Genomic DNA, 26,127 nt, shown 5'->3' with positions numbered 1-26,127 from the left:
ACTCTGATGGCTGTGGGTACAAATGCCCCAACAGATACTAGTGTTGTTAAATTTTAGAATCAGGTTCAATACTTCCTTTTACCAATACAGATCAAACAAAATCAACCAAACAAGCAAAAACCATCAAAAACCCCACAAATCCCCAACAGATTGACTAACATAACAAATTAGGACTTTTATGAGTGCTGCAGTCCATAAAATCTCTGTGACATTTTTAATCTGTGGCAATAGAGTATGACACAACACACTGGAACAGTAAGTCTAGTTGTATTAATCACAATGGCACACCTTTATGGCCGTCCTTTTATCAAAATCAATTAGAAGTTCACTATTTTTGAGTTGTTTGTTTATATTATTTTACCTTTCTGAGGAGGAAAACTCCAAAATTCAGAAGAGCTTCTAGACTGCTGTAGTCACATTCAGCAGAGGACTGATCACACCTGCAAATCCATTTTCATCTTATAATATACCCTGAATGTATAAGCTAGTATTAAAATTAGCCTCTTTTAGAAAGAACGGGCCAAATACTCTGTAACCAAATAACAGCAAATGAAGCGTTTGTGCATATCTACTTTTGTGGCATCAGTGCCCTAAGTCCCTTTCAAGTGGTAGAACTCAGAAGTCATTACAAAATGTAGCAATGCTCCATTATATACTGATTTTAAAAGAGATGAGGGGTTACAAAATAAACTGAACATATACCTATATATTATTTTTTAACTCTTTGAATATTATATAGCAATCAGCTCCAATAGTTACCAGCCTGGTATGTGTGAGTCAGGGAAAAAAAATCTGCAACTCTCTGCAACTTAGAGAGTTCCCTCATTTATTCGGTATGATTTTGCCCCAAAGTATTTTGTCAGGAAAGAAAAGCAATTCTATCCTAGCACAGAATGAGACTGAATTCCTCTGAAACTGCATTCCTTTCTAGTGGATGTGATTGTGTCAGACACACTCCTGGGGAATGAGGATGAACAGGACGTGTTGAGGTCCAACCATGCTTCCCTGTGATGTGCAAACTGCCCATAGGCCTAAACTTCCTAAAAGGTGGTTTTGTCAGGGTTGTGCAGTGAACTCCGGCTTCAAAGGCCAAACGGGTCTGGATTTCGTGTAAACTAGTAGCATACATGTAGTAGATAGCACAGTATTGATAACAATGTAGTAACAGCACACAGAGTTGAAGCAATCAAAAATAACCAGAAGTTGAATAAATGCTCTCAATAAGCCTTTTACAAAACATCATGATTAAGCCTTTTAAAAATCTCTAAACAACCCCTTTATTTCAGATGACAAAACGAAACAGGGTGGAGGAAACTGGCCCTTCCATAAACTCAGTTGCACCAAGTCTTTCAAACCCTCAACCAAAGCACATCTCTCTCTCATATGCCATTCGCAGTGTTTCTAACTACATCTGACAGACATCTGATGATCACCAGAGTTAAACTGTAACACTGCTCTGTCCTTTGGGTGAGACATCAGGAGCAGGTCATCACTTCACTGGTGATTTGCTGTCTAATTCTTGAATGATGCACACTACACCAGAAACTGCTCATCCATTCCCTCTCCTTTGAGAGGGAATCTACCACATCATAAGACACTGAGCTGAGCAGGAAAAAGCCTAAGCCCCTCCCTTTCCCTACTGAGTTAAGTATAGAAAACTGCATCTATGCTATTTACAGATTTGAAGGCTTGTCTGTTTTGTAAATACAAACTATTTTGAAGTCAGAGGCTTTAAGATTTGGATTAATGCCTTGAGAGAAACAATTCACATAGCCTACGTTTCCCCCTGTGATGATGTTCACTATTGGCTGACTCTAAAGTCTCAAAAGCACCCAGCCAACATGAAACATTAACACCCAGGGACTAAAACAAATTTTAAGCTGGTTGTATCTGGATCTTGGCCTATAATGTTTCATAATACAATTTACCCATTCAGAAATAAACAAACCAACAAAATTAAAACAAACAAACCTTGCATAATTTATTTGATCTCCAAATGTCTTCTTTCTCTTTGCATCATGAGTGAAAGCACAGAGAGAGGGTGGGGCGTCCTTGCAGCTTTCCAAGCTGAAGAATTATTTGCTGGAAGTCTTTATTTTTGTAGTGCTGGCAATCTGAAAAACAAAAATTGTTTTGTTAACACCTGTATCCCTAGATACATTAGAAATAAGGTTTGTTCTGAAGCACTGCCAACTAAATGATTAACCCCTCCTATGCAAAAGCCAACAATTCTCATGCAAAAAAAGCAGCTAGAAACATCTCCACTCAATTCATACCTCACTTACACATTCCGTGCAGACTGCTCACGCACAACAGCTAAAAAACTTCTTTCTACGTACAAATGGAAATTAGAAACCCAGTAAAGCAACACATTACAACCATGTGCTTCAAGAGGAGCTTTTGTTAAGCTGTCCAGGTTTCCATCTAGGAAACACACAACCAGGAAAGGTGGCTTGAAACGGACCAGCACCACCACAGTCCCTTTTCTACAGTGGTGGCAAAGACCACAACAGTACCTGTACCATAGCAGAATTGCCCATTTCCACATGTTCTTATTTAAAACTGCTATCAAATCCCACCCAGGACCTCCGAAAAATAGCTGCACATCAGTTACAAAGAACTCCTGTGGAAGTTCTCTTGCACCAGCCAAGCTCGGCTCTGAAAAGCCAGTCACTACTTGAGTAGACCAATATGGAGCAATTGGCTGCTCTTTTGCCCACACCACCTGACAGTGGTAAGACAGAAGACATAGACACCATCCTCGGTGTATTTGCATTGAACAAGAAGAGTGTCTAACTGAACTCCCAAAAGCTGGCACGGAGAACTTCATGCTTTACCAAGTCTATCATTTTCATTCTGCAAAGTGTCACTCTATTATATTTTCTGTGATGTTTAAATTGGCAAAGTTGATTTTAAACTGCTTCTTCACAGCACACAGCACCTTGTCATAAAAATATCATTATATCTACAACAGTTAAACTGACATACCACAGAATTAAAACTAACACAAGAATTTTATCATACTCATGCTTAAAAAGGCAGATCTTACTGAAAAGCCTGGTGATGGAGTCACTACACAACTAAACAGATTCTTAACTAAAATGTAACCTGTAAAATTGAAACTAGGTGTTACTCCTCTGTCTAAAGCTGTTAAATTTCCTTTTTCTAAGATTACTAGTGGAGTTGGAGCAAAGTCCTAAACTGACTTCACTCAAAACAAAGGCTGTTTTATTAAAATAAAATGCAAACAAAATAGCAAAGAATACAAGCTGCAAAACCCCCATACAAAATGGACAAATTAACAATGGGTGAGCAAAGTAAAGAGCAGTTTCAAGCCGCAAGTCACACCCAAGAGGAAACTTAAGTAATATTTGTCTTAGTTGTTACCATAAAAACACTCATAAAGTTCCAAGTACAAAACACAGACTTGCTTTGACAGTAGAGAAAGGTATGTATCTATCTACACAGAACATTTAGAGCACAGACCACCAAAGCCCTCTTAATCGCAGCTGTAACAGACACAGAGCCAAGCACTGCAGGACAGGGTTGCAAGTGCCATGACTATGGCATTCAGATAACACCACTGTGACCCATGTATCATGAATATCTTCTTTTGCAAAGTTCATAGTGCTGCTACTATGGTTGACCTCTGTCTTTTCCTGCAGAACAGCATGGCATGGATCCACTCCTCAAAGACACAGCACTTCCTTTACCATGATACCTGAGCACCTGCAACTAAGACTCAAAAGACCTGGTTGATAACTTGCTCTCACCTACATGATTGCAAAATCCCTGAACTGAGAAGTGCCCTTTTTCTTCCCATGTTCCAGCTCACTGCAGAGGGGTGCTCGAGCATTTTTTTTTCATCTGGAACCACATTTCCAGCTCTTCACAGATGTAGCTTCTTAGCTAATGCTTTGATAGACATGGAGTGAGACCTAGTACAGATCTAAATATACTGTATACTGTGTCAGTATACACATGTAATTTCAACAATGTAGAGTTAAACTCTGCCCTCACAGGCAAACCTGACTCCCCTGGACTTTTGCTGGCCCATAACTATATGGGGAATGCAGCAGACTGTTAGCTAATTACAGCCCAGGTGACCTCACAATACTAACACTCAGTCATCCCAGATTTGTAAATGTACAGCTAAAACATTTCAATCTGGACAAGAACACACAGAAACAAGAACACAATGTTTATAGCAGGCAGATGGTGTACTACTTTTGATACAAAAGAACCATTTTATGGCAAAGTATTGCAAGAGCTCCCTACCAATCAGGTCTTACTTGGATATCTATTAAGGATGATATCCTGCTCTGTTTGAAGAAAACTTCCTGGACGGGTAAGAGGGCCAGATTTTTTGAAGTGTTTCCAGCACTCCCGGCAAGCTACCTCTTAGGTCACAATGCTCCCCTGCAAGCAGTCCATCAAATGTTGAAGGAAGTTTACCATGGTGTGCTGGTTTAAAAGTTAACCAGCAAGGCAAAATGAACTCAATTCAAAAGAGAGATTTATAAGTCAGAATAACAATTTATTAAAATAATGCAATAAGTACAAGTATACAGACAGACAATTGGTTTTAACCCACAAAACCCAAATGTACAAACCCAGCACCCTGGGGTATGAACAAAAGTGGTGTACCTTGGCCCACCCCCCGAGTCCAAAGCAAAGGGAGAGGGGATAAAACCTGCTGGTGGGAGAGCTGCTGCAGTCTGGTCAGAAGTGGTGATTGCAGTCCAGTTGAGGGTGGTGGTCTCAGCCTGGTTGGGAGCAGCGGTGGTCTGCTGTCTTCCTCTGGGTCCCACGAGAGAGAGCCCCAAGGCTCTGAAACTCCCAGTTATATACTCTCCAGTTCAGGTGGGAGTGCTCAGTCCCTCCCTCAGAGTAGGGAATTCCATAAAAGGGCATGTGGATGCTCAGTCCCTCTTATCAGAGCGGGGAATTCCATATAAGGATATCAGAGCGGGGGATTCCATAAAAGGGTACAGGAACATCTTCCCACCTTGCAGGCCTCTACTGACAGCAGTTTTTGGGAAATGGCATGGAGGCTATAGAATACACAGTTTTGGGTTACACCCATCCAGGGATGAATTGGTCCCAGCCGTTCTAACCAGGACACATGGTGAATACAAACTTCCCGGCAGTGCTCTGCCAGATCTGTGATACCCATCTCCTCAGATCTGCACAATCTTGAATAATAAGGCTTAATGTAAGAAAAATCTATGTTGCTCCACACATACAGAGCTTTACACATTCAAGTACCTTTTTCTAGTAGGCTAAGAGGAAACAGGCATCTTATATCAGTGATCTTACAACACTCCTCTTTCCCCTTGCCCAAAACATGCCTTTTAAGACCAATGATTCTCATCAAACCTCTACTGAGGGCAAAGCACTTCCAAAGGAATCAATCTGAAAAAAAAAAAATCTGTCACATGTCAAAAAAAAAAAGGAAAAAACCAAACAAACAAAAAAAAAAGAGAGAAAAAAAAACAACACCAAAAAGAAAAAGGTAGAAAAAGACAAAGTAGTACTTAAAAGACAAAGAATTTCTGTACTATAATAACAGTCACATAAACCTCATACATCCCAGACTCAGGCTCTTCCTTCCTGCACATTAACGAGGACAAAAATCCCATGCACTAAGCATGGCAAATACAACACTCTAGGCTCTGTCATTTAGTTGAGGACACACAGGTACACATAGCTGCGAATGTCTGAACAGAATAGATTAGGCAGTATGTGCTATGGTAAAAAAACTGCAGTTTGTCATTCATCTTGTACTCACTTTTTCATTTTCCTGCTCAATAGTGAGGCACACAAAAATAAACACCAGCAAAAGACTGAAGTAAAGTCCTTAGTACAAAGCTACCATAGGCCTTTCCAGATCTACTGTAAACAAAGAGTGAATTACATTATACACTCAATAGCAACACTAAAGTCACAGATGTAATTCCTCAATTGTGATTTGAGAAGGGCTGTACAAACTCAGGGCAGGTGCCATTTGCATGAGCAGCGAGCAAATACTGACTGTTGGTTGGTTTTTTTTTTTTTGCTGGGTTGCCAGACATCTTCATTATCAACTATAGCCCCTGGTTAAAGCCAGTGTACAGTGACAAGGTGCTGAGCAATTCAAGAACACAACTCTACAGACACCTCCATTCCTTTGAGCTGTAGTACGCCTCCTGTGTTGAAAGGGAGGTATGAGATGCTACCAAACCTCAACAGGTTTGGTAACAAGAAGGAAGCAGAGAGTTGATGTTTATTCATGTGGTTCCTGGGAGAGTTAGCTACTTGTAGCTAAATTAAGTACACAATACCCTCCTATAAAGTGCACTGCAAACAGCTTTCCAGGATAGTTACAGTACGTACATCCAGATCTTACCCTGTCAATCATCAGATGAGAGAGATTTTAATTTGTTCTGTGACATCTATGTTCAACCAACAACCAGTAAACAGCCTGTGGCAGCTGTTGTAGCTTTCTGTAACAGTCCATCAGTTTGCTGCACATGGTTTTCCTGGTTTTCCACCCTTTTTCCCCTGGAGAAATTTGGTGATAGTTTGAAGCTCACATGTAATAGCATGGAAAGCTGCTTCTGCTTACAGAAAACAAACAAAAGAATCCCACAACTTTTTCAGCCCCATGGAACAACCCTAATTGTGCCATGTGTCATACTGGACACATCAGTTTACATTCAGACATTCAGTACATAATCAACTCCTGGGAGCCCAGGCTGCCCAGTGACACACTGAGCATCAGCTCTGCTCATGGGCAGCAAACACTCCAGTCCTTGGAAAGGGACCATTGACTGGGCACATCTATTCAGCCTACCCACAATGGCAGAGCTGTGCTACAGCATGCAGCTCTGCCCAGAAGACAGAAACTTTCCGCACAAGGAAGGCTGGACTTCACTTCCCTCTGCCTGGGTGTTTGTTTCAGGAAATTTCCCATTCCCAAACAGAGTTTCAGGATCTACCCTAACTGCTCTGTCAGATCCAGAACAGAGACAAGCAGATATGTATGTCTGGATGATTCAAGGCATTTCCTTCCCCACCTTTCTTGCTACTTTGAAAATATAATTCTGAAAGCGCTTGAAAATATTTTTTTATATTTGTTGATAATTGGCATTTCAGAGGTCCTGACCTTTTTCCTAATTTTTGATTGATCCTATGAGAAAAAGGAACATCTTATTAACACTACTTTCCTTTCATTCACTGATTCTACACAAAACTAATGATCAACCTCTAATCCTCTAGCTCTCTATTCAGCACTTTAATTAGAAAGATGATCATTGATTAATCCACTTGAGTTACCCTGGAGAAGGTGTGACTGAAAACAGATCACTCCACCCCAGAGAAATGGGTATTAATTAGTTCTGCATTAAACCACTTTCCTCTTTATTCAACTTCAAAAGAAGTAGCAAAAACTCTCAACTCAACTACGAACTTTCAGTCTCAAACTTCGGAGGTATTTTTTATTTTACTTTATTCCTTGGGAAGTCTCATATTTTCTTGCCTTGAATTTCATAATCACCTATTTAATTTTTTTGAATTATTGTGATTTTACAAAACAAACAAACCAAGGCTGGAGGTTTAATACACATTTTCAAAGCCCTGCCAAATACCTGCAGCCATGAATTAGTCAGCTCCAGCAAGCAATGAGGGTTGACACTGATACTCAACGGGAATGTACACAGCATTAAGCACATACCAGAACTGAAACCAGGTATACTCCCATCCAGCCAGTGGTTTCAGTGTCCCACCTAGGAAGACAATCAAAGGGAAAACCTTATTTAAAGGTTTCCTCACTCTTTTTTTAAGATCTCATTAAAATTTCTCAAGCCACAAGCTGGCTTCAGCCTGATCATGAGTCTTTTACCCCTGAAAAGCAGGTAAGCTTTCCTTGACTGTATCTCTGCACCACAATTCACACTGCCCTTGGTGTCGTAAAGCTCATGCTTCACCAGCACTTAGGGTCACAATTCTGTTTGCCGATGCTCTGAACAGCCTCAAGGACTGGCTAACTTTCATCTTTCTGTGAAAATCCCCTCCTGGTCTCTGCACATGAATAGAAAGCATCCCTATATTATGAGCTTCGCCTTGCCCACTGCCCTGTGACCAAGGTAGACACCATCTCCTTCCCACAGGTTGAGTGATAGAAGCCCCAGATGATTTCAAGCAAATAACTTTCCTCCTCTGCTTCCCTTTGTCCAGGACGGTCACCTGCAAAGGGGCAGGTAGAGTTGGTTACTCAGCTTTATGTAGGAGCAGCCCTAATCCTTTTCCTGGTCACCAGAAAATGACATTAGGAAGGCAGACATGGGGCAGACAGGACAACAAGGCTAGGCAGGGCAGGGAGGAAGGAGCAGAGCTTTCTCTTCTGCATCCTAAACTGCACGCTTCATATCATCTCTTCTGCTGTGCATGCTTCTTCCTATACTTGGCATTATTTATTCACTTTCAAAGCACAAGCCACCACACAGGATACAACACAGCTCCACAGACTGCTGGTACATGGTTAGAAAGGATTTTTCCACTGGCCTCTGTCAACTTAACACATAATCAATATATGGCTTCAGCAAAAGTCAAGCAAGAAAGCTGAGGGTACACTTTCAGATTCACATCTAAGATTTACATTTTTAAGAAAGCTGATTCATGCCTTTTTAAGAGCATCCAGAAGCAATCTATTGCAAATCCCTTCTCTATTGCCATTATCCCTAGTGGCGAAAAGGTTTTTTCTAAAATTGTTTATTTCAAGGCTATTTCATCATCCACAACATGAGAAGAAAAGAAAGTAAGCCTATGTTATTGCAAAGGACTGGGAGCAGTAACTAAATCTTACTGAGGCTTCTGATGGTTTTGCCAACACCCATAGATCAGTTCAATTATGCAGTTTTTAAAAAAGGATGATTGAAAGGGAAGGGACACAGAAATACCAGAATTGAGCCTGATCTACGGGAGGTCCATCACAAAACCACAGCTTTCTTCTGCTGACGGGATTAGATCTGCATAGAGCACAAGCAATAGATGCACAGACCCCAACACCAGCCTGGGACTCTCCATTTCAAAACATTTTTGCAGTGAAGCAGCTTCAGAAAATAAACATTGCAAGACAGGCAAAGATCAGTCATAAACCTTTTCTGAAAGGCAGATGAACTCTCTTATTGTGTATTGGAAAGCAACACTATAAACCAGGCCAGATCTATATAAAGCAACGCTGTGGGCTTAAAGCGATAGCATTATTACTCTGTCAGAGAAATGAAAACTTTTGGCAAAAAAAAGTTGGAGATTTCTTTGAAATTTTCCATGAAGCTAACAAAAGCAGCAAAAAAAGCTGCACACAGAAAGGCAAGCCTTAGATTTTCTATAAAGCTAGCAGCATTACCAACAGGTCATTACTCACATTTGGTGATAGATACCAAATTTAACACTTAGATAATCTACATTTTACAGATATCATGCAGTAAGATATACTTCAGAAAATACTGTATTATCTTACATTTTTTCAAGTATTTTATTTTCCCTCTTCCAGAACATTCATCTGGTATAATTTTTAGGACCTTACATCATGCACAAGAAAATACCCTAATATTTTAATTTTTCATTTACATCAGGACATTCACAATTGATTAAAAGCCACAGAAATGGTGAGGAAAATGACTTCAAAATATTAACCTGAAATATAGACTCAAATTCAGTCTCTTTTGCTTAAATATGTATTGAAAAATTCAGCACATCAAGACAAACATTTAAGGAAAACACTGGAGTTTCTCCTTCTCACCTCAGCACCCGAACTCCCCGCGAAGTCATCCACTATTAACTCCAGCTGGCAAGAAGACAAACCTACAATTTGCCACATTGATTAACTCTTATCTAAGATTTTATAACACAGGGTCCTGAACTGCTTAATTGTTTTAGTTAGCTACAGCAACACTTACGTTTTTCAAAATAAAGAGCATAAAGTTGACGTTAATGATAACATTTCCACTCACATAAGTTTTAATTAGTGGCATTTTTGTTGGTGGAAGCATGCTTTGAAATGGAGAGTGCTAAGGAACAATCCTCACAGACTACCCTAATTGTTTGAATAGGCTGAAAATGCTAAACAGCATATCATGAATGCTGCAATTGCTAAGAAATGCATTATAACATTCACCTTTGGGTGTGAATCTGAATGCATGTTTGAAGGGTGACAAAATATCATTCTTCATCATGGTTAGCAAAACAAATTAGCAGAATTATTGTAAAATAATCTAGTCATTTATACTCTGCAAGCAATTACCTATTTGCTGCAATCCTGATCTACTTCTTAGCCCACTAATTTGGACAAGTACCAGAGGCTGGCAAGTGCTTCCCTCTCCCTTTCCACCCCAACTGCGGAAGTATAAATTTCCCGTTTCACAAAGACTTCTGGGGTCTCTTCGGGATCATGACTGAGAAGGCATCTAAAGCACTTCTCACTAGGAGAAGCATTCTGTGTTTTCTGAGCAAGATGAATATTTTAAAAGGGCTTGGGATAGGGAGAAGCAAGAATTATCAATGTCATTATAAAAGTGAAAGAACTAGAACATGGCAAAAGAGAACGCCAACTACATGAAGCCTTTAGACCTTGACTGGAGCAATGCTGACATATCAGCAGGAACTTCATTCCCACTCTGCAGAACGACAAAGACCTGACCTTAGTCTTGCCATCACCCTCAAGTCACGAACCTCTTTTATCCTGATTTCTTCAATAGCTTAAAGATACCATGTATTGGATTATTGTTTTCGCTGTTTTATTGAAACTTTCATAAAACATCCAGGTCATATTTTCATGCTTAGCTATTTTTTAAACAAAACAGACAGATCCATCCCCTCTATGGAAGACTTGACTCAACAGTTGCTACTTTAATGTAACAAAGAATTATCAGAAAAATCCTATATCCTGGCAGTACTAGAGCCTCCCTGCAACCTGGGAGAAAAAAAAGGTAAAAGACAAAAAGTTATTTTTTGAATCTTGTCCCAAACTTTGGGCATCACATCTCTCATCCTAGGCACTCCTGAGAGCAGTATATGGACTAGAGTATAAATTCTACTCTCAGCTTCATCAGAATTAACTGCATGAATGGTGACTGGTAAAACAGTAGTGATTTTCCAGTTATTGTCTCAAGTATGCCTTGGCATAAAGCTTTACTGAATTTGGAAGACTATTAAACACCCAGATACTCCTTCCTCCAACAAAGCAGAGACAGTGGGAATCATGGAGATACCCAGCTGGCTGTTCAGTACTACCCATCATAATCATCACCCCAGGCACAGAAAGAGGCCAGTGAGGTTGAAGCACGTTTTATAAATTGGGAGTATTCTATGATTGTATCAGCAAACCTCTTACCTGCTCTTGTGAGCACGTGCAGATAATTTTCACCAACTCTGGTAGGTTGGCAAATCTGTGTTAATTTCCATGGGGCTGCAAAAAGCACCCAAACTCCCCTCTCTACTCCCTGAAGATATAATAATACTTTGAAGGAATGACTGGCTAAATAAAGTTGACAAATTTATCTATATTTCTGTAATGCATTCTTTTAAAAACAGTTGGAGTTCTTCTGCAGAAAATCTTTCCAAGAGGTTTCAGCCTGAAGCAGAAAAAAGACTCGAAATTTTTGTCTGACTGACTGAAGGCTGGCCAGAACTAAACACAGGTGAAAATATTATGCTAGAATATGGGAGGCATCCTTAAGGGTGCTCCTACTATCTCTACTGACTATATTTTATATATAATATTGTATAATGCAGTTGGAAATGTAAAGACATATTAAAACAGCTTTAAAACCCTAATGGCCCATCCTTTCTGTTGTTGTTCCTTCAGTATTTTAAATAGTGGAAGGCAGGATTACTGCGATTTTAGCAATATAAAGTATGAAACATCCAGATTCTGTGCTGAAAATTCCTCTCTTGAGATCTGAGGTCGAGAAGGGACCACCTGGTTCAGCCAGTCCTGCTACAAGCAGCCAGGTACTGCCGGCGTCTTGTTCTGAAGGTTCTGTGGGCCACATAATCCATCAGTCCACATCAGGACTCGCAAAACACTTTGTGAGATCTGACACGAAACCTGCAGCCTTCAGGAGGGGACCAAAGCCAGAGGTATGAACCGTACAAGAGAATGAAGACCTCACAAGGGTCCCACCACAACATGAGATTTTCTGTGCTAAAGGACACAGCTCTATAACAAATCCCCATCATCCATGAAGAAAAAACAGACAAAAACATTAACCTTCTAACTCCTAAAAAGGAATTTTTAAATAAATCACATACAGCTTGTATCACAAATCACAGAGGTCCTCTGCTGACTCCCACATCACGCTGTATTCCTAAATCAGTGAACCCTACACCACCCCTGGGGCTAACAGTCACATCCAAAAGATGACATAGAGCAAAATCTCTTCTGAATATAACCCTCTCTACTGTGCACATGGCGCGTCTGGAAGACCAAGCTCCTAATTTAGGCACCTCAGTAGATTGCTTGCCTGAGGTAAAACAAATCTGAGCCTCAGAGTATCTCTCCTACCTCTTTTAGAGCAACAAAAAAAAAGAGGAAAAAACCAAAGAGGAAGAAACTGTTTTTAGCAATGAAAATGTACTTCAAGAGGCTGATACCCTGTTAAAAACTTGAAGTTATAATGAATTCCAGGATTCATTCAAGTACTCCATTCTTAAAAAACACAATAATGAAAGGCTTACAGACGAAATTTAGTAGTAATGACTTCGGGGTCAAATCCATAGTGATTTCTTTGGCAAAGCTTTCACTGACGACACTTATATGTGATTTCAATGGGTGTTCTGCCTGAAAAGGACTTTGGGATTGGCCCACAATCTGTATATTTAAGTCACCCCAGTCCCAGCATTATACAGCGCCAACCAGACACAAAACCTAACATTATTTAAACCATTTGCATGCCAGAAACTCCAATTGCAGGGTGCAAAAGCCAGCAGGAAGAATTGATCATTCCCTTAGTAGCAAACAAAAATGCAATGTTTTTAACTTGGCTTCCTTATGATATCATTTACCTTCTATAATAGCAATTGCTTTTTTTAAAACGTGGATTTGCACAATATTCAATTTGCCAGTTTCCACATATAGATACAAATTTACTGAAATAGCTGTTCACAAAATCCAAAGCCCAAGGGTGGAGTCCTAAAAATAAATATATGTAGTTTAAGTTTTTATATCCATACATGATAAGAAATCTGGTTCTTTTCTGGTGAGCCATAAAAGGGGAAGAATGGTAAAACCACAAACAGGCAAATAGAAAAGAAAAATCCATATCTTTTGCCCTACCCCCTCAAAATTGCATGGATACTTCAATGCAACCACTTGGCTAAATATTTCAAATGTTGATTTTTCAAAGTATTTAGCCATATAAACTGCCCTTTTGTTTCTGTTGGCTCCCAATATTACTAAGCTCACGAATTCTTCTTTACGTCTTATTATTAAAAAAAAAAAAAATTCAGCCAACACTGCCTTTATGGTGCAAGAAAAACCTGAGTATCATTTTCCAGTTAATTCTTCTTGATCTGCATTGAAGTGAAAACAGCAACAGCAATTTTAAGCCAGGTTTTCTAGTCATTGCACCTAATCACTACCTTTTTGAAGTATTTTATTTTCCAAGCAGTACCATAGAAAAATCTCTATAATTATAATATAAACTGAAGTCGCAAGAGTGGTAGAGCAAATGTTCTAAAAGCTTAAAATAGTCCATGCACCCAAAAAACCAAGAAGCAGCAGTAGGCAAGACTTACTGCCCTACTGAATGCCACAATCCCAGAAATATTTCAAGCAGAAAGCAGTTCTTTAATGGGAAAGACTTGCACTAAGACAGACCTGATACTGATCTCCCACCTTCCAAATGCAAGTATTTCAGTGAATGCACTTCTATCCTGTTGTTTTACACTATCATGAAAAGAAATTGCATAATTGTCACCTTCTTAATCTTTCAAGTATTCAGGTTTTTGTCTGGCTTCGGTAATCTGGGATATTGGTGACTAGGCAAGCAATTTATCTCCACTTCGATATTTTCCACTTATTTAGCCTCACACTCAGATCTCCAGCAGGTCAATGACTACATAGCCAACAGCTGTCAGTCACCGTCCTTTAATCAAGTCCATGAAAAAGCTGTTTCAAGCACCAGCCACTAGCTGGGAAAAAGAAGAAACAAAACAGTGAGGTCTATCCCCTTGAATACCACAGGTACACAATTTGCAGGTCTTTCCCTTCATTTCCTGCAACCTTCCCTCGTGTTGCATTCTTCAGGACCAGAGGACCCAGTCAGAAAGAACTCCAAATGACTCCAAACAGAAAAACGTATTTTCCCTTGCACCTGAGTTGAGGAATGAACTCCACAACACAGCAGTGAAAATTTGCATGCTGCTATTTTTCTCAAGAAGCGCTGCCCATCCCAACAATTCCTGGATGAAAAACCAGTATTCAAACAACAAAACCATAAGCTTAAGAGTTGACTCTTTAGTCAGAGAAACAAGATTTCTTCCAACTTTAAGGAATGTGACAATAACAGCGAATCTAACCCTGCTTGATAAGTGGCAGGCAATTCTCCATATAAGGTGAAAAATGTGCTAGTGCTGCTCATGCAACACTGCTAATTCCTTCCCCGTTCTCAATATTCAAGAACATAAATGAACATATAAATCAAATTTGTAAGTAAACCTTTTGCTTGCTTACAGCTATAAACCATCTAGACCATGCTCAGCACACAAGGAATTTTTAACTATTTAATTCCTTTTAAACACTTGGTATCCATATCACAGAAACTGCATAAACTAATATAAATCTGAGAGGTCCCATCCCCGTTCAATTTCTAAATTCCTTTTATACTTTACTATTACCCAGTCAACCTGCATACTCCAGCCCCTTACTAACAATATTGCTGGTGGCAGCACACTTGGCAGGCCAGGAGAGCAGCCTGGGGAGGGCGAGGAGGGGGCTGAGGGCTCAGTGAAGCCCAGGAGCCTAACACAACTACCAGTCACACTCCTCCAAGTCCCCAGGCTGATCTGTGGTGGAAGCACCAGGGTACTGACACAGGACTGCTGCTACTACTGCTAAGCACTTTTATTTCAGGTCTGATGGTCCCGTAATCTCTATGTAATAGCAACAGAAAAAATAAGCAGCATTTACCTAGTTGTGCATTACAAGAAGATGGCAGTATCACTCATTAAGAGACTGATGAAAAGACTTCCATTGATTTTAATGAGCTCTACATCAGGGTGTAACCCCAGAGGAAAGCTACTTTATATGATTCCTTCCCCTCAAAGCAAGTTAGAGCATCTGCAAAAGATGCATCAGTCCTGGAAATGAAATCCACTTTGTTGTGGCACACACCCCAGAGCCTCCCACACCCCCCCTTCACTGTTTTTTACACATTATTAATTATCTTACTGGTCCTTTTTTTTTTTCCCCTAAGGAATGATGTCATCATGGCTAGGCTTCGTGAACAAAGATTTGGGAAAGGCTCTATCCACATTTGTTACAAGGAATGATGTACCAATGACCAATAGGGCATAAAAAAAAGGAGATTCAGAACAAGTGCCCAGAGGTCTTTTGGAAACCATTCAAAATGATAAAATGATGGGATTATCAGGGACAGAAGACTTCCTAAAATCTTGTTGGCAATGATGGATTGGGGGGGGAAGGATTAATATGATTAAGTTATTAAAAAAAAAAAAAACAAACCCTCTGAGTTCATGAACTGCTTTGCAGAATTTGTACTCTAGCAGTCAGTGACTTGTATGAGAGGCATAGAGAGGAAGTTTCCACAGACATTGCACATATACATACCAAATGTGAGTGGGAAAAAAGTTCATTATTTTCTTGAACGTTAATGAGAAGACATGGGAAAGTTTGATTTGATTATTTTACCCACAAAAATTTCAGAAATATCAGATGATAGCTTCAGATTGCCAGTCTTCCTAGTTTATCCACATTCAGCCATTTTGTAATACTCCCAAGGCAAGAAAATGTAACATGATGTGCTGAGAAGGCATCATAGATCGATTAATTGCTACCATAAATGTAGGCTTCTATTAATTGGAGATTCTGTTTTGTTGACTCTTTTTGCATATCACCCATTGCATTATCATGTAAAGTAGCAACGCCCATGAAATACTATAGGGCAGCAAAGCATCACAGTGATATGCATCTGGATTTTAGGACTTGAATTACACTGTTACTTGTGTTCTACAACAGAAAAAAAAATCAGGAGAATTACCCCTAAACATTATTTAATTCTTACAGAATGACTCTTTTAAGCATGTTTACAGTCATTCACATGTAAGACTTCTCATTTCCTGGAACCTTATCTCATCTAAATTCCATATGGAAGATTTTAGTGGTCTATGAAGTTGCATACAAATTAACCACACTCCAACTCATTCAGATGAAATAAAACTAAATTTAATAGTGATGACACTAGAGCTGTCAAATTATCTCAGTACTAACAACAAAAAATTCAGATCTTTTTGTATAAATTTACTTTTAAAGGACCTTAATATAGCCTTAATTCAGAGGATAACTCTGATGTGGCTTAGTACAAACATGCTTCCAGTTGAGTTGCTTTTCATTCAGGGAATGTCTGTTATCCATGTGATAGCCAAGAGCTCACATGGCTAAACTTCAAACTTGAAGCTTTTCAGGGTTTAGTGCTTAAAGCTTCAGAGATTATGGCTCCTGAACCAAAACCAGTCCAGAAAGCATGGCAGGAACCAGGATAAGATACAGTAGAGAGAACTTCAGTGTACCTTTACAGACACGGTTTTTCCATAAACTTTCCATGAACTTTGGAGGACACCATTTAATCATTACTGTCTTTCTCTGCAAAATTACATATATATACATATATATATATATATATAAAATAAATGTGTGTATATCAATAATACATACAATAATAAATACAATAATATATAAAATATATAAATACACTTATCATAAAATGCCAATAATGAATGAAAAAAACTTCATGAAAACAATGATGAATAATTATCAACAATGCTTTGTACTGTAATACTAAGTGCAATATGATAAATAATGTATTACAGATTAAGTTTCTACAAACAACCTCAACTACAGCAATTCTACAAAGAAATCCATAGAGATGAAAGGAAAAAAAACAACAGTAAAACATAAAAGTTCCCCATAAAAAGGTCTTTGGCTGAGGAGCATAACTGCACAATAAGAACCTCCCGTCTCAAGAGGATATAGAGAATACAAGTGAACAAAAAGTTGATATCAACTTCTCATCCTGAGATCCAAAATCAGTTAGCTCCACATAGCTGCTTGAAGTATTTACCAAACAAGTTTTATTTGGCAGACTGTCTTCCCTATAATACAGAAGTCCCCATGAAATGCAAAATACTGCAAGAAACAAAAATGTCAGCATGTGGACCAGATGAAAAAGAACTGTTCCAAACTGAAGTAAATTGTTTTAAAAGAAACAAAATTGGTCAAGTACAGCTCAGAAACTGGAAAAAATCTTTTATTATGATCTTGTGATGGGGGAAAAAGAAGTAGTAAAGACAAGATTTTTAAATAACCTGGACACTTTTTTTTGATGCTTTAGCTCCATTTGTTACTCTTCATATCTGGCAAGCCAAAGGTCTTATTTTCTACACCAGTTTTATAAATAAGAAGTAGCCACTGTTTAGAACCATCTCCATCTGAATTCAGTGAATGGCAGTTAATATCTCCCCTCCTTTACGACTGGGATTTAATGTTCATAAAGTTCAAGAGAACAAACGTAATTGACTAAAGGCAAACTTGAAAGAAGCAATAAAAGTCACCCTTTTCACCTGTTCTTAGCCCTCAGTACACACTGTCATTTACAACAGAGGGTTTAGTGAATGGTCTATCAGTATTGGCCTTGGGTGACACTCTCCACTGTGCATGTGGAGATCTTGAAGGATGTGTTCTCTAACAAACATGTTGGCTCAGAGATTCGACAGTGACAATTCATCACAGATATTTTCACCCCTAGTATTATACCAACAAAAACTCAACTGTTTTATGGTACTACACCCCTGTGTATTATTGCAGGAAATATTTCATCATAACAGCATTGCTGATGGCCAAATACTGCAGCCAATCCGGATCCTGCCAGTGAAGAGCTTCCTCCCAGCAATGCATATTCTGATGTCCTGCCTAGCCCAAATTTAACTCCAGGGACAGGGCCCTCATCCCTTCCCCAAAGAAATGTTCTACTACTTATGAGATCCAACTGTGAAGATTATCTTCTTTTTATTCAGATTAAACTTCCTACTAAATTTACTACTTCCAATTTTTACCATTCATAATCCCTCACAGTGCCTTAAGTAATAGCCCCTTCTGCACAAGGGTTATAGCTTTCAGGGATGCTGATTAGCACGTTAGTCCTCTCCCCATTAAGCTGAGCTATCCCACATTCACATCTTAGTTTACTCTACTTGAACTAGCCTTCAGTATGCAATCATTTCTTACGTTCTTAAAAATACACACAATGTCCTAAACACCACAAATTTTCAGACTGCTGTGAACTGCCTGATAGTTTCTATACATTATATTCCTTTTAACTGATGCAATGCCCAGACCTGAAGGCAGTGATCCAGACGTAGCTCTGCACAACTGCAGCACACAGCAGCGCTATCCCCTCCCCGATTTCTATAATTCTAAAATTCCGGTGGTCAGTTTCTGGTGGTCAGTCATTGTTTCCATAAAACACTAGTTTGCCAGGCAAGTATATTCCATGTCTCTACAACATACTTCTCTATAATGACTACTAGCAGACTTATACCTGGTCCCATCTTCTCCTTCCTCCAGTTATTCTCAACTTCAGCTGCATGCCTCAAATTCAGCTTCATTCCCTTCATGCTTAGATCATCCTAAAAGATTTGCAAAGCATCTTGATCCATTTACAAGTATCAATCTTTTTCCTCATCCCTCTCCAGAACAATCTTGTGCTACTTTTGAAGAACACATTGGAGACCATCATGCACGTCCCTCCATTGCCAATGTGGAGGGCAATCAGCGTCAGGTGTTGGGGTCAGGCACAGAGACTCTACTGAAGCTTCATCTGAAATGCTTACTGACACCACAAAATTAATAAAATCTTTTCCATTGCCAGCGGTAACGGGCGAAATCCAAGGCAGCAAAAAGGATCTGTGGCTTTATAATATGCTACTCAAAATATCTGCTGATGGTCATAAGACAGAAAGAATACGCCAAAAAAACTGTATTATGTAGTCAGTTGGCAAATGGGGAAAATCACACACAAAATGAAATGCGTTCAGCACTGTAAAAGCAGGGCTGTGGGAAACTGTTGGTTCTCCATATAAGGATCCAATATTTTTTCAATTTGCCAGCATAGCATAAAGCACATAAAAATCTTTAAATAAAATTCTAAATGTTAACCATGAAGAACAGTTTTTACAATATTTCTTAAGAGTGTTTGTTCTGTACACCCATGAGTCTTAATTTTACAATTTGCAGCCGGTCTAAATGAAAAATTAGAGTTTTTTAAATTCTCCATAAAAAACATCAACCACCTTTTTAATTGAGAGCTAGAAAAGCGTAATTGAAAATTACTATCCTCAAGCACTCATTAGTGACAAATCCAAACCCTAGTTAAACATAGCCCTAATAGGATTAAAGAGACATGCAGGATGATGTATGCAGACCTGGTATGTAAGAAAAGCCAAAGAAAAATCTGGACCCATCCACAGAGAAGGGATCAGACAGAAAGCTCTGGGAGCAGCAGTACTTTGGTGCCAGAGGTGCACGCACGCTCCTCCTGATATCTCCCTCTATTGTTGGAGCCACAGATGATACTCACAGGTACACTCGGGACTGCAGTAGCTTAGACCATGCCTCACTGCAGCCTGGAGATACCAGTGCTGAGCCCAGAAGCTGCAAGGTCACCCAAGCTCCCACAGGAAGGAAGCAGGGCATAGCATGTCATGCACCTCACAGCAAGGCATTTTGCAGAACACAGCATCTTGTATGTTTTTAATGGTCCTTTGCCACTTCCCCTGCCACACAGAGTCCCTCAATAAGTGGGTAGTTTGGTCTACCACAGCTACAAAAATCTCACATACAGGTAGGCAGGGACCCATGCTGAGTTTCATGGTCTCAAAGTCCTTCTGCGAACATCAAAATCATTGAGCATGAGATTTCCTATTGATCACATGCCACTGGCTGCACATCTAAGGAGGCTCAGGAGGGTAAATAATTTTTTCCCAAGTCAATTTTAAATTGGCTTCCTAAATTGTCTCCAGATCCTTTCCAGACAGCAGAATGGAAATAATTAGAGGTGGTTGGAAAATGGAATTTTTGTCCTGTGGGGAAAGTCTGATAGTCCTGTACTTATTTTTATCCTGACATAGGCCAAAGTGTAAAAGCCTTAAAATATTTAGTAGAGCAAAATACCGTAAGGTATTCTGAAACAGCATCCTGAATACACTTTGACTTATTTTGCTGCTAGAGAAGAAATCAAATAGAAAACACCTTGAGCTTGATTACTCCGGGTGCCAGCTAGGTGTGAGGGGTACAAGACCCAACAGGCACTGCTATCCATGACTGCACCTGGGCTGGGAAGCAGGTAAGCTGCAGGAGGAGGGAAGCAACCAGGGAAGCTTTCGATACTGGATGCTTAACTGCAGCACCAGGAAAGGGCAACCAGTCCTGGCACCCAAGTAGTAGACAGGAACTCGGGCTGGTGGCCACCCCAAGATCACTAACGGGGACAAGGCATTGCACAAAGAACTCTTTCCAGATTTGGCAACACACAACACAGTGCTGGTCTGCTCTGTGGCCCTATCATGCAAAATCACATCTAAAGTCTGGGAAGAAACCAGACCACCACTGCAGCTCCTAATGGACAAAGTTTCTCTCCTCCAACAAGGGAAGCTGCCCAAATCACACATTTGGATGGGGAAGACCTGGGGAAGATGCCATTGCTAGGGTGGCATTCCTAGCCAGCAAGGCAAAGGAGTAGCCATCTACGCTCTACATCTCCCCACCACAACACAATTGGCACAAGGATGACCCATTCCTCACATGGACACGCCACTAGCCCACATAAATAGCTTAGTTTTCTCCCCAAGATTCTTTTTACTCCCCAAGACCACATGGAAGTCACTAGCACTGTTGGCACAAGCTGTCCACACACCTCATCCTATTCCTCTCACTAAATGTGTGAGACAGGCAGACAGCAGGAACTACACTTAATCACTGCTCCCTTGCTCATCTTCTGAAAACAAATTTAAATTACATGTTTTGGAGGTTTGGGTTCCCCCCCATTTTTAAACAAACTTTTGTGTCAGTCAGTAGTGGTTCATCTTAACTTTACTTCTGCTTACTGTGCAGCCAGAACTTGCCTACCACCCACAGGCACTCAGAGTAGCCATAGAGCTGAGACACCATGGGGAAATCCACAGAGAAGTGATCTGTAAAAGTTGTTACACAAACTGTGAACAAGAGTAGACATTCATCGCCTCTTAGGGAGAGGAATAACACATCTCCTCTCATGCTTTCCATGTACAGCACTATGCCTTCTACTGCTTAACCAGAGATACACTGCTGAACAAAGAACCTAGGTAACCAAGAAGAGTAAAACTCTTTCTTCCTGACACCATGGAGAGGGCTGCTTTATATGTCATGCAAGTAGAATGCCTCATGAGAAAACCTTCAGTGCCACCACTCTGTTAGGGGACTTCTCTGCAGCTGTTTATCTGATAGAGCCACAGAAATCCTGAGTACACATGAATTCTGCATTATCTGATTCTTGGCTTCAAGTGCCCTTGACTAGTATTCCTGATGAGGATGACACCTCTGTCTATAGGTTGCTCTAAGCCAGCACTCCCTCAGTGCAACTTTACACTGTACAGCTAAGGAGACCTTGGCATCTCTTCCTCTCCCAGGTCATCTGGCAACTGTTCCCAGAGGAACCTGTAGCATGCTGCCCGAGCGCAGCTGAAGCAGAGAGCCTGAAGCACAAAATGGCCAGACATGAACACCAGAAAAAATGCTTATACCATTGTATCTTTCTCCAAAAGCTCTTTCCAAGCCAGACCAAGATAGCAGGGGAAATAAAGGAGCCCTTGGTTATACACAGGGAAGTGAGTGATTGAATCAGTTCAAAATTTTCACCTCTGCTAACCTTTCCACATGGAAACACTGCTTCCAATAAGGTTTGTACTGAAGGTTGCTGAATCTAAAGATACAGGGCTCAAAAGAAGGCTTGACGAAGAATGTGAAACACAGTGCAGAAAAGATCTTTTGGCACTTTGGACTTAGCTGGCCACCAGATCGAGAACTGCCTGGAAAGCAGAGCCGCAGAAAAGGACCTGGGAATGCTGGTCAACAACTGGCCAAGCTTCAGCCAGCAGTGGGCTTAGGTGGCCAAGAAGGCCAATGGCATCCTGGCCCATATCAAAAACACTGTGGGACACAGCAGGACTATGGAAGTGATTGTTCCTCTGTACTCAGCACTAGCGAGGCCACATAAGTCCTGTGTCCAGTTCTGGGCCACTCACTACAAGAAGGACATTGAGGTGCTGGACCGTGTCCAGAGAAGGGCAATGGAGCTGGTGAAGTGTCTGGAGCACAAGTCTTACAAGCAATGGCTGAGGGATTCGAGAGTGTTTAGCCTGGAGAAAAGGAGGCCCAGGGGAGATTTTATTGCTCTCTACAACTCCCTGAAAGGAGGTTGTAGCAAGGTGGGAACTAGCAACAGGACAAGACAACATGGCCTCAAGCTGCACCAGGGGAGGTTTAGATTGGACATAAGGAAGAATTTCTTTGCTGACAGGGTGATTAAGCACTGGAACCAGGCTGCCCAGGAAGATTATGGAATCACCATCCCTGGAGGTGTTCAAGAAATGACTGGATGTGGCACTCAGTGCTATGGTCTTGACAAGGTGGTGTTCAGTCAAAGGTTGGATTGGATGATCCTGGAAGTCTTTTCCAATCTTAATGATTCTGTAACTGCTTCTTCCTATTTTAATTTTCTACAGAGTGAGGCAAGTTTTACAAAATTAAAAAAAAAATAAAATCATTAACAAACTCAAAGGCAGTCGGAGGCAAGATACCAAACCATGCCAGTTTCCTTTCATCAAAGACACAGATATACAGGATATATCTATAGGTTATGATGCTGACAGCTTCAAACTTGTTCTGAACAGACACAAGGAATCCCTGCCCACACTTGGAGATAACCAAAAGTCTTTTAAACACTTACCATGGCTCTGGGCCAAACTAATAAACTCTGCTGAGCCGCAGGGACATCTCTGTGCCATTACCTTGGGCTTAGCACAGCTGGCAATGTTCACAGTGCTTTGTGCTGGCTCAAACCACAGGCAGAGATCATTCCTGGCTGCCTTTACCAGAACATGGAGAGGGAAATGCCACCACACTCACAGCTTTGTCTTCAAGCCTTAACTTCAATCTTGGGGCCGTTTACACCCATTACCTGCATTATCAATGTAACAAAAAACATTTCAGGCCAGTTTTTGACTCAAGTGTCAATATTTTGACATGGACACAAAGTTTTTTGCCTGAAGGTGATGAAAAGTGTTGCAATGGGAATCTAACTAAACCAATACACTTGGCTTTAGCTTTGAATTACACTGTTTACGACAGCTTTTCTATTGAAAATTAGGAATTTACACATTTGCACGAGGCTTCTTAAGCAAACAAGCATTTTTTTTCAAGTGTTTCTTTGGAATGCTTCCTCAGCCCTCTGAAGAGTACGTCTTAGTGGGTTGGGGGGGGGGGCAGAGAAGGGGATGATGAGACATACACTGTTTACAGTGGGTAGAGCTGCCAGGGTTCTATCCAGTTTTAAGACATACAGCCTTTGAAAGCCCTTGTGTCTGGTCTTTGACTCAAAAATGACATCTCCACAGACAGACGAGGGGTATGGGGCTATAAAACCAAAGCATATTTTCTTAACACTGCTCCAGAAATATCCTCTGCTAAACGTGTAACAGATGCGTGTTCCTCATTAAAAAAGTGTTGCTATACATTATGTCTTGGCTGTAGACAGATTCTGGCAGAGATTGATACACTGTGGACATATAATTCATGTGTATAGTATGTGAAGTCTGGACCCTGCTTCTCAACCTGCTGAGGTCCTGTTGTGGATCTCGGGCCATGGAAATGGGAGCAAAGGGAGAAAGCAGGCAGACGTGGAGGACCAGTCGTGTAACTGAGAAAACAACAAAGCTATTGGACATACTTTTCCCAACACCATCCCCAGACAACCAGCTTTTATTCCCACTTGTATTGTGAACTGGGAAAGCAGCACCAATTCCAGCTACCCTTCTTTGAGAGGAAAGAGAAATCAACACTTCATGGTGACTGTTTTCTTCCTTGAGTAACCTCTTGCTTTTTGTTGAAATTTAATTTTTCGGTTTTGGAAAGGTAGGTCCTAATGATGAATTACAATATTTTTCAGCTGATTAGTGCTTAAAACCAGCCCATGTTAATCATAACTTCATAATCCACTGGGAGACCCTCAGTTTTATTCCTTGCCTGGTATTCAGACTTCCATTTAATTACTGGTTACTTAGATTTATAGGCAGATTTGCTAAAAACACTGACTCTCTGTGTGCAGACAATAACCTTTTGATGGGTATGGTAGTAAAACTGAAATTCCTATGTAAACAGGACCGAATTTTAAAAGTAGCTGGTGTACCTCTCTAATGAAATTGGCAGCACTGTGTAGGTACTTTGTCTTGGAGAATGCTAAATGGGGCATAGCCAGCATTTGCTCCATAAACTGTCAAACAAGAGAACCGCAACTGTTCGGTGATTTGTTTTTCTAATGTAGTTCTCTACTATGGGAAATGTCTTTTCCATGACCAAATGCAGAAGCTGTCAGGATCCAAAAGAAATAGAGGGGAGAAAGATGATGTCTAGAAGGTATCTCCCAACAGAGAAAAAAGGAGAAGGAAAACATTTCTCAAAGACTCAGGTTTGGTAGCAGTATGAAAAAGTAAAATGCTTAGGAAAGAATTACTTCAAGGATGCTATAGTTGAGCTTCAATTATGCTACTGTTAAACTCAAATATTTTCCATCATTAGGCAGTATGGATGATAATATTGTTGTGTATCCCAATAGGAAGATTAAACAACTATATATGCATCTAGTAACTTTCTTCTCAGGGCCTTCTACTACTTTACAAGAGGAAACAGACTTCATCACCTTAGAAAGGTAGAAAGCCCCCCTTTCATTACTGAAGAAACAAACACTCTGCAAATAAGTGGTACCTGAGCTACGCCTCAGCAAATGAAACAGTACATTAGCACTGTTTCCAAGCTTCCTATTTTGTTCTATATTCCTCTTTGCATTTCATTGCAGTTTTAAGCTCATGTCAGTACAACAGACAACAAGAGCAAGGTCATTTTATTAATAATAATAGAGCATAGGTAAATAGGTAAAGTCTTTACTCCTGATGAAAGCACGTTCCCAAATCAGAATTTTGAAAACAATCAATATGGACTGACTTTATTTCAGACAGGTGCTCTGGTGAAATCTCTCTCTCAATAATGGAAAAAGCAGCACAGCTCTCCTTTTTCCTACTTATGTTTGGACCACAGAAAAAGAAAGAAAAAAATGAAACACAGATTTCATCATCTGAATTCAAACCTCATCTGATCTGGTCCTCAGGAAGACACATAGCATTTAAGTATTTGCAATGGTTATTGAGGGATTGATTCTGGAGAAGTAATCAGATAGACAATATTTTGACCGGGGTTCAAGTATCCACAATACCCAGTAAAATAATCAAGGTGACCCTGAGCAGACTGCAAGACTCCTCTGTACGTGTAGATACTTCCCAGTGGTGCAACTGTAGCTGTTAATTAGGCCTTGCCACTACCTATTGCACACTTTCAAGCGGCTGATGTAACAGTTTGCTGCCCACTACCCTACGATTTTCCTGCCTGCTGCCAACCTAGGAACCAGTTGTTCATAATGAGAGCAAAAGGGAGGACAGGAATCTGAGAACTATTAGCAATAATATGCCAACTACAACAAATCTGCTCTAAAAGAAGGGAGTGTCAACACATATCAGTAGCCTACATTGCAATTGTTGAGAATC

At 40.2% G+C, this 26,127-nt stretch overlaps 1 protein-coding gene across 7 annotated transcripts in view; it reads right to left on the bottom strand.

Annotated features, from left to right (window-relative positions):
* Nucleotides 1-26,127, bottom strand: part of TIAM2 (T cell lymphoma invasion and metastasis 2) — a 195,245-nt gene that overhangs the window by 144,755 nt on the left and 24,363 nt on the right. For 5 of the 7 annotated variants that reach the window (XM_027688776.1, XM_027688771.1, XM_027688752.1 and 2 more), the window contains exon 2: nucleotides 1,972-2,114. The gene's annotated coding sequence lies outside the window, so the exon portion shown is untranslated. Of the gene's footprint in view, nucleotides 1-1,971; nucleotides 2,115-13,861; nucleotides 13,972-26,127 lie in introns of those variants that run through there. The other 2 variants (XM_027688761.1, XM_027688784.1) reach the window with 2 other exon arrangements.

The sequence above is a fragment of the Neopelma chrysocephalum genome, unplaced genomic scaffold, assembly GCF_003984885.1.
Source record: "Neopelma chrysocephalum unplaced genomic scaffold, ASM398488v2 Primary Assembly neopelma1_23, whole genome shotgun sequence".
In the NCBI taxonomy this organism is placed as follows: domain Eukaryota; kingdom Metazoa; phylum Chordata; class Aves; order Passeriformes; family Pipridae; genus Neopelma; species Neopelma chrysocephalum.
This window is presented reverse-complemented; position numbering and strand designations above follow the sequence as displayed.